Source organism: Salarias fasciatus, chromosome 6 (genome assembly GCF_902148845.1).
Source record: "Salarias fasciatus chromosome 6, fSalaFa1.1, whole genome shotgun sequence".
Lineage (NCBI taxonomy): Eukaryota > Metazoa > Chordata > Actinopteri > Blenniiformes > Blenniidae > Salarias > Salarias fasciatus.
This window is the reverse complement of record NC_043750.1, coordinates 36,632,876-36,638,875: the sequence shown is the minus strand read 5'-3', so window position 1 is coordinate 36,638,875 and position 6,000 is coordinate 36,632,876.

Sequence of the window (6,000 nt, the reverse complement as noted above, 5' to 3'; positions counted from 1 at the left end):
AATGATCAGTTTTGCTTTTAGAAGCAGCTGCCTGTGATTTTGACAGAAGATATTGTCACGTTGTTTGAACTTGCTGCGTGTGTGATCAGTGTGTATGTTTAAATCGTGCAAAGTTTAAGCTTTTTAAATACTCAAAGAATATTCATTAATTCATTCCAAGAACTCTTCAGTGAAAATATGTGACATTCAGACCTGGAGTCAGTCTCTAAATGGAGGATTAATAAAAACAAACAGACCAAAAAAACAGTCCTTGTTTAACTGGCCTTGCCGCCCAGAGTCTTTCCTTGAGAGCAGTGTTGTCCGACGCGTGTTTCAGGGTGTTGCTCATACCTGCCAGGTGTGGTCAGATTAAAATGAAACCAGGCGTGATTAATGCCGTCTGTTTCAGGAGAATGCCTTCGAAAACCTTTTGTGCATCAAACAAGTGACTGGATTCTGTTCATAAAGCTACTTTTGACTCACATCTCATCAGAGTCTGGTGTGGTCCGAGCGAATCTGGCTTAAAGTCTCAATGCAGCTCGAAGCAAAAGGCTTTAAATAGACCAAAGACGGGGATCAGCGGGCTTCGGAGCGTCTGTGTCTCTGCAGGAGATTGTAATATATGTGCAAAATTCTTTTATGTCTGTGAGTTTCTCGCTGGCAGAAATGGCACCACGTTAATCAAACATGGAAAATATGACATGAAAGATTGAGCACAACCCTGGAGTGGAAGTTCAAATGCAGAAGAGTCGTTTTACTGTGCGTGTTATGTTCAAATCTTTTGGGACAATGGAAAAAATGCCAGTGTGAGGCCAAAACAAACCAGAACAAAGTGCAATATTTTCCTCTTTGAACCGATCCACAGCTAAACAAGAGTAAACACGGTCAGATATGACTTTCTGTCTCCATCTTCTACACTGCTTGATCCAACTTCTAATCAAATAAACTCTCCAAAACAAAAATTATATCATGTCTTTCTACAGTCATCATTCTTTACCATTTACTGTGAAAGCCTTCAGTCTTGCAACTAAACTGCACCCATGAAAAAAAAAATTCACAAGGTTTCACGACCCACCAAAGTGAAAGTGGAGGCGCAGAAGTTTCCCCAATTTTGAAACACCTGCTGGGTGTTTATGAAATGTGTGTCGTATTCTTGAAAACGCCATCGACGGGGGCAAGGGGGCCTCCTCACTCGACCCCATTTGCAGCTTCTTGTGTACGTTTGAAGAGAAACCTCTTGACATATGTATAATGTCACCGAGGGATCAACTTCAATCGGTTTCTCTTTGTTCTTGTGTGTTTAAAACGACACGCTCCCCACCGCAACTCAGTCAGTCTGTGGTAGAACACATACCCTTGTAGCTCATGTTTACACACGCATTGCACTGAAAGGTCTGTAGGCTGAAACAGGAGGTGGCAGATTTATCAGGAAATTCCTTTTACACCACTGAACCACGAGATAAAACGTGTTCAAGCACAAACGTTTCACACACTGTCAGTAAAAGCACTTGGAAACACACAGATACAGGAAAAGATCTTCTCCTTCGAGGACTAAAACTCCTCTCAGATGCTGCGATATCTGTGCACAAGTTGCTCTAGACGACTGTGGAGCGTGTTTACAGCCAATCAATACACAGATATAAAAAGCAGGCGACTCTGACCAACTTGGTTCTCATGCAGTTGGCTTTCTGAATATGAGAACCTGCCGTCCATTGACAGGAAAGCTCCTGTCGGTATGTGTGAGCGTGCGCTTGTGTGTGTATGTGTGTGAACTTAGAGGCGAGTATGAGTGAAAACCCAAACTGGTGAACCACTTCTGGTAAGTAAAATAGAAGTGGGCTTCGGCTGCCTCGACATTGGTGTGAAACAGACAGGCAGCAGTGACTTTGAGTGAAAAGCTCCCGACTGCCAAATTCAGATGAAAGTTTAAGGGGCTTGAATGACTAATTTAGAGATTAGGTGAGTACGTATTATGACTGTGATCCCTCTCCCGTAAGCAATTTGATTATGAATTTAATGTCACTGTTGTGCTACGTGCTCAATATCATTCGAAATTTAAATATGAGACACGGACATTGCAAATGAAAGAGTTTCTGACACGTTTTAATTTGAGCTTATTGAAGTCTGAGATAAAAGTAAAGTAGGACAGCGTGGGCATCAGGAGTGAGCTGTGTCATGAAAACGTACGGCTGCGGGGAGCGTAGTGCGGTCAGCTTTCTGCGCCGATTAATGAATGAATGAGTGGGAAACCGAGCTGAAGAGCCCCCCTCCGGCTGGGGCCAGTCACTCACTCTAAACCTCAAACCCATAAGCAGTCCGCTTACAGCTTATCGTGCGCTCTATATTCTCTGATTATTACGCCGCACGGCGAAGCGAGGGGTGCAGACGCCGTCATGGCATCGTCTCCTGTGTTCCGCTCGACTTCCAGGAAGCGACGGAGTCAAGAAGTGCTGAGTCTCGATGCTGATCAGTGGCAGTGAGAGTGTCAGAGCGAGCATTTTGGGCGCCTACACAGTTTCAGCCAGACTCACACCATTGATCTCGGCAGCAACCACACGATTAGAAACACCGTCCTTTCCCTGTAATTACCCAGTGTGTCTATGGTAAACATTTCCCATAAGGCAGCTGCTCGCCGTGGCCTAGAGGCGAGCCTTCATCACACTGAGGGAACGGGGGAAGAGTTCACACTGACTGATAACTCTTGCAGACGGGTGAACTATTCATATTTGGATTAAGTTCATGTAGATGAAAGATGCTGGAGATGAATGAGATTGAAAAAGTTCCTGAAAATCACATTTCCTGGATGAGTGGTATGAATTTCTTACTACTACGACCAGACGAGATGACCTTAATTGTCTTCCTCTTTCTCTCTGTAGCTACCGAAAGATAAACACTTCTGTCAGAGTCGCTCATTCAAATGACCTGCTGGGAAACTGTGTGGGCCGAAGTGAAGCCCTAACCTCAAACCAAGACCACAGCTTCTCACTTGACAGAATAAATAACCCCAAGTCATTTACCAGCTACAGTGATTAATGTTACAATCTGTCTTGGTGTGACTGAGCTCGCTCCCTCTCAGGTCAGTATGTAGGATCGCTCGCTGCTGCTTGGCAGAGGAAGGCCACAAACACGCCAAGCTGGAGAGGGAGGTATTTTCTCAGCATGGAGATGAATTCGTGGTCATACATGAATCGGTCAACCCCGACTCACCAGAACAACACAGAACAATGCCAACGAGGTTTAGAGGTTTAGCATGTGCTCCTATTTGATAGATAACCAGACATCAGGATAAAACCATTCGAGTAAACCAGAATGCCATGTAAAATATTTGTTTGCCTGTCTTCACATTAATGATCGGCAAAAGATCTGTTTACGCGACATTCCTAGTGAAAACACGTAGTTTTTGCATTTTTGCTTGAGAAGCTGTGTTTTCGGCGGCTCTGATCACTGCTGTCACATTAACGAAATCCCCTAAACACAACCAAACTTTTCCATTTTCACTTGGAAATGTCACATAAGCAAGGCCTAATATTCTGGACAGTGAATCATAAAGGTCGTTTCCTCTTTTGTTTTGGGATTTTATCATGGGCTATGCTAATGTGTGTTCACGCAGCTGAAAACTTGGAAAGCTGCTTGCAGGGGAAAGTCCCAGTTTAGAGCATTCACATAACAAGAAACTACGAACAAGTCGGCTTTGTGAAGAACTGCAGCGAAATTCTTGTCAAACTTGGGAAATAATGCACTTTAACTAGCATGCTAGGCTAATAAAGCCTTGCTAAGTGAACTATGATGATTGTTGATTGGAGTGCACACCCTCAACAACTCTTTAGATGAGTAAATTTATCTTGGGTACTTCTTTGTATTCAAAATTTTCCACTTTCCCAACAGGAAGTCCTGATTTTGCAGCATTGTCTAATTCCAAAGCATTCATCTTACTTTCACCAGTCACTCTCCATAACAAAACAATCGCACCGTTTCCTGGCAGGGGTTTGATGTTTACCACCCGCTATGACTGGGGTGTGATTTCTAAATTGTCACATTATAAGAAATGAACGTAAGCACAAAACCTCAAAAAACTGATTGATAGAGCTGATTGTGTCACGAACGTGTAGGAACACACACAAAAAGTGCTGCAAGGCAATTACTACATCGGGCCGATGATTACTGCATTACGCAGACATGACTCAGCAAATAAAGTGTGACCATGGAGTAATTTATCAGGGTAATCGAGGTAGTAGCAATATGGCCTCAACTTCCCAAAAATCAAGTTTAACACCCCGTTAAAAACTTCATAAAAATACACATTCAGGAAAGATGGGAGCATTTATTTGGATCATTCGAGAACAGCGTGTGGTCGTAAATAGGTGCTAATCTTCCTGAAAGGTGAACATGATTCCTGACCCGGGCATCTCAGAGCCTGCCACATCCACGCCACAGCCGCACAGTTCCTGCAACTTATTGAGGAAATGAAAACGTGGTGTGCCCACATCCTCCACACTCTGGCCTCCTGCCACCTCACATTCACTTCTCCTATTCTGTCAGCAAAGAGGAACCTTTTGGTCGGTGTCAAGAAGGGAGGAATCAAACGTCCGCAGCACAGAAAACCTCTTCTCCCTAATATGCATACAATAGAAAACCTCCGCATTCAGCTAACACATGAAGACAATACAGTAGCAGACCGTGAGCGACCTTGTGTTGGTAAAGCCGGTGCTGATTTCCCTTTCATCCACTGATAAACATCTATTTGTATTTGTCGATATAAGATGCTCTACAGGATTCATACTGATAGCTGTTGTGAAAGCTAAAGCGACCTTATATCTCGCAGTGAGCAATCAGTTAGTCACTTGCAGCATATCAAGCCTTGTTCACAGTTTCACAGCAAACCTCTGATGTATCTTGTTTGGGTGCGTTTGCAGAAACTGGCTTCTTACTCACAGCTCTCGTTTCACCAATAACTTTGTACATGTGGCATAAATTCTCTGATCTGTGACCATAAAGTTACATTTTTGTGGGTTTTTTTTATTTTTTGTATTTCACTGCTAAGTTTCTCTTTGGGTTCTTTCTTCTTAGGTCAGTATTGGTTCCCATTTTTAACAGAAAGAAAACAAAAACCTTGAAATGGGGAAATTTCAAGTCTTTCTCAAGGTGTGATGGTGTGAGGATGTTTCGAGTTTGACTTGTGGTGTGTGACATGTGATGGATGGATGGATGGATGGATGGATGGATGGATAGATGGTCAATTGGGCTAGCTGGTTGGTTGGTCAGCTTGTTCGCAGGTTGGTTGTTCAGTTTATCTGTGCATTCACCGCTTTGTTTGTTGTTGGTTTTAATGGTTTAGTTTACTGTGAATGGTTGTTGTTTGTTGGCCGGTTGGGAGCTTGGTTGATTCTGATCAGTTGATCAGCTGGTTGATTGGTCAGTTCGTTGGTTTAGCTGATTAACTGGTGTGCTGGTTGGTTATTTAGTTGGCGAATCGTTTAGGTAATTGGTGGGTTGGCTGTTTGATTCTAATTTGTTGGTCGGTTAGCTGTTTAGTCGTCTGGTTAGTTGTGGTTGCCTAGTTAGTTGTTTGGTCATTTAGTCAGTTGTTGATCATAGTTTAGCTGGCTGGTTGGTTTGTTTCTTGTTCTTTTTTTTTTTTTTTTTTCTTTTTTTTGGTCAGATTTCTTGACGGAAGCTCAAAATGGCCAAAAAACAAGAAAAACTAAACAAAAGCATGTAAGATTAAAAAAAAGATCTAGTCATTCATTGTGGTTAAAAGTCTCTTTTGACTTTTGCTGTTGGCTAAACAAAAGGTTGACAGGTTGCGACTGTTGATGAAATGTCTGTTGCATTGAACTGTCATCCAGTAAACAGTCATATCATCCTCGTGATTAATTCTATTAGGTTTGTCCAAACTTGGGTGTTTACTAGAATTAGCAGCCTAAAATGATGATTATGTGAAGGTTTCTCAAAGACGGACTCTGCTGATGTATTAACAGCACGGTGACACAAAATGCAGAGAAGAACCGTCATGGACGTTAT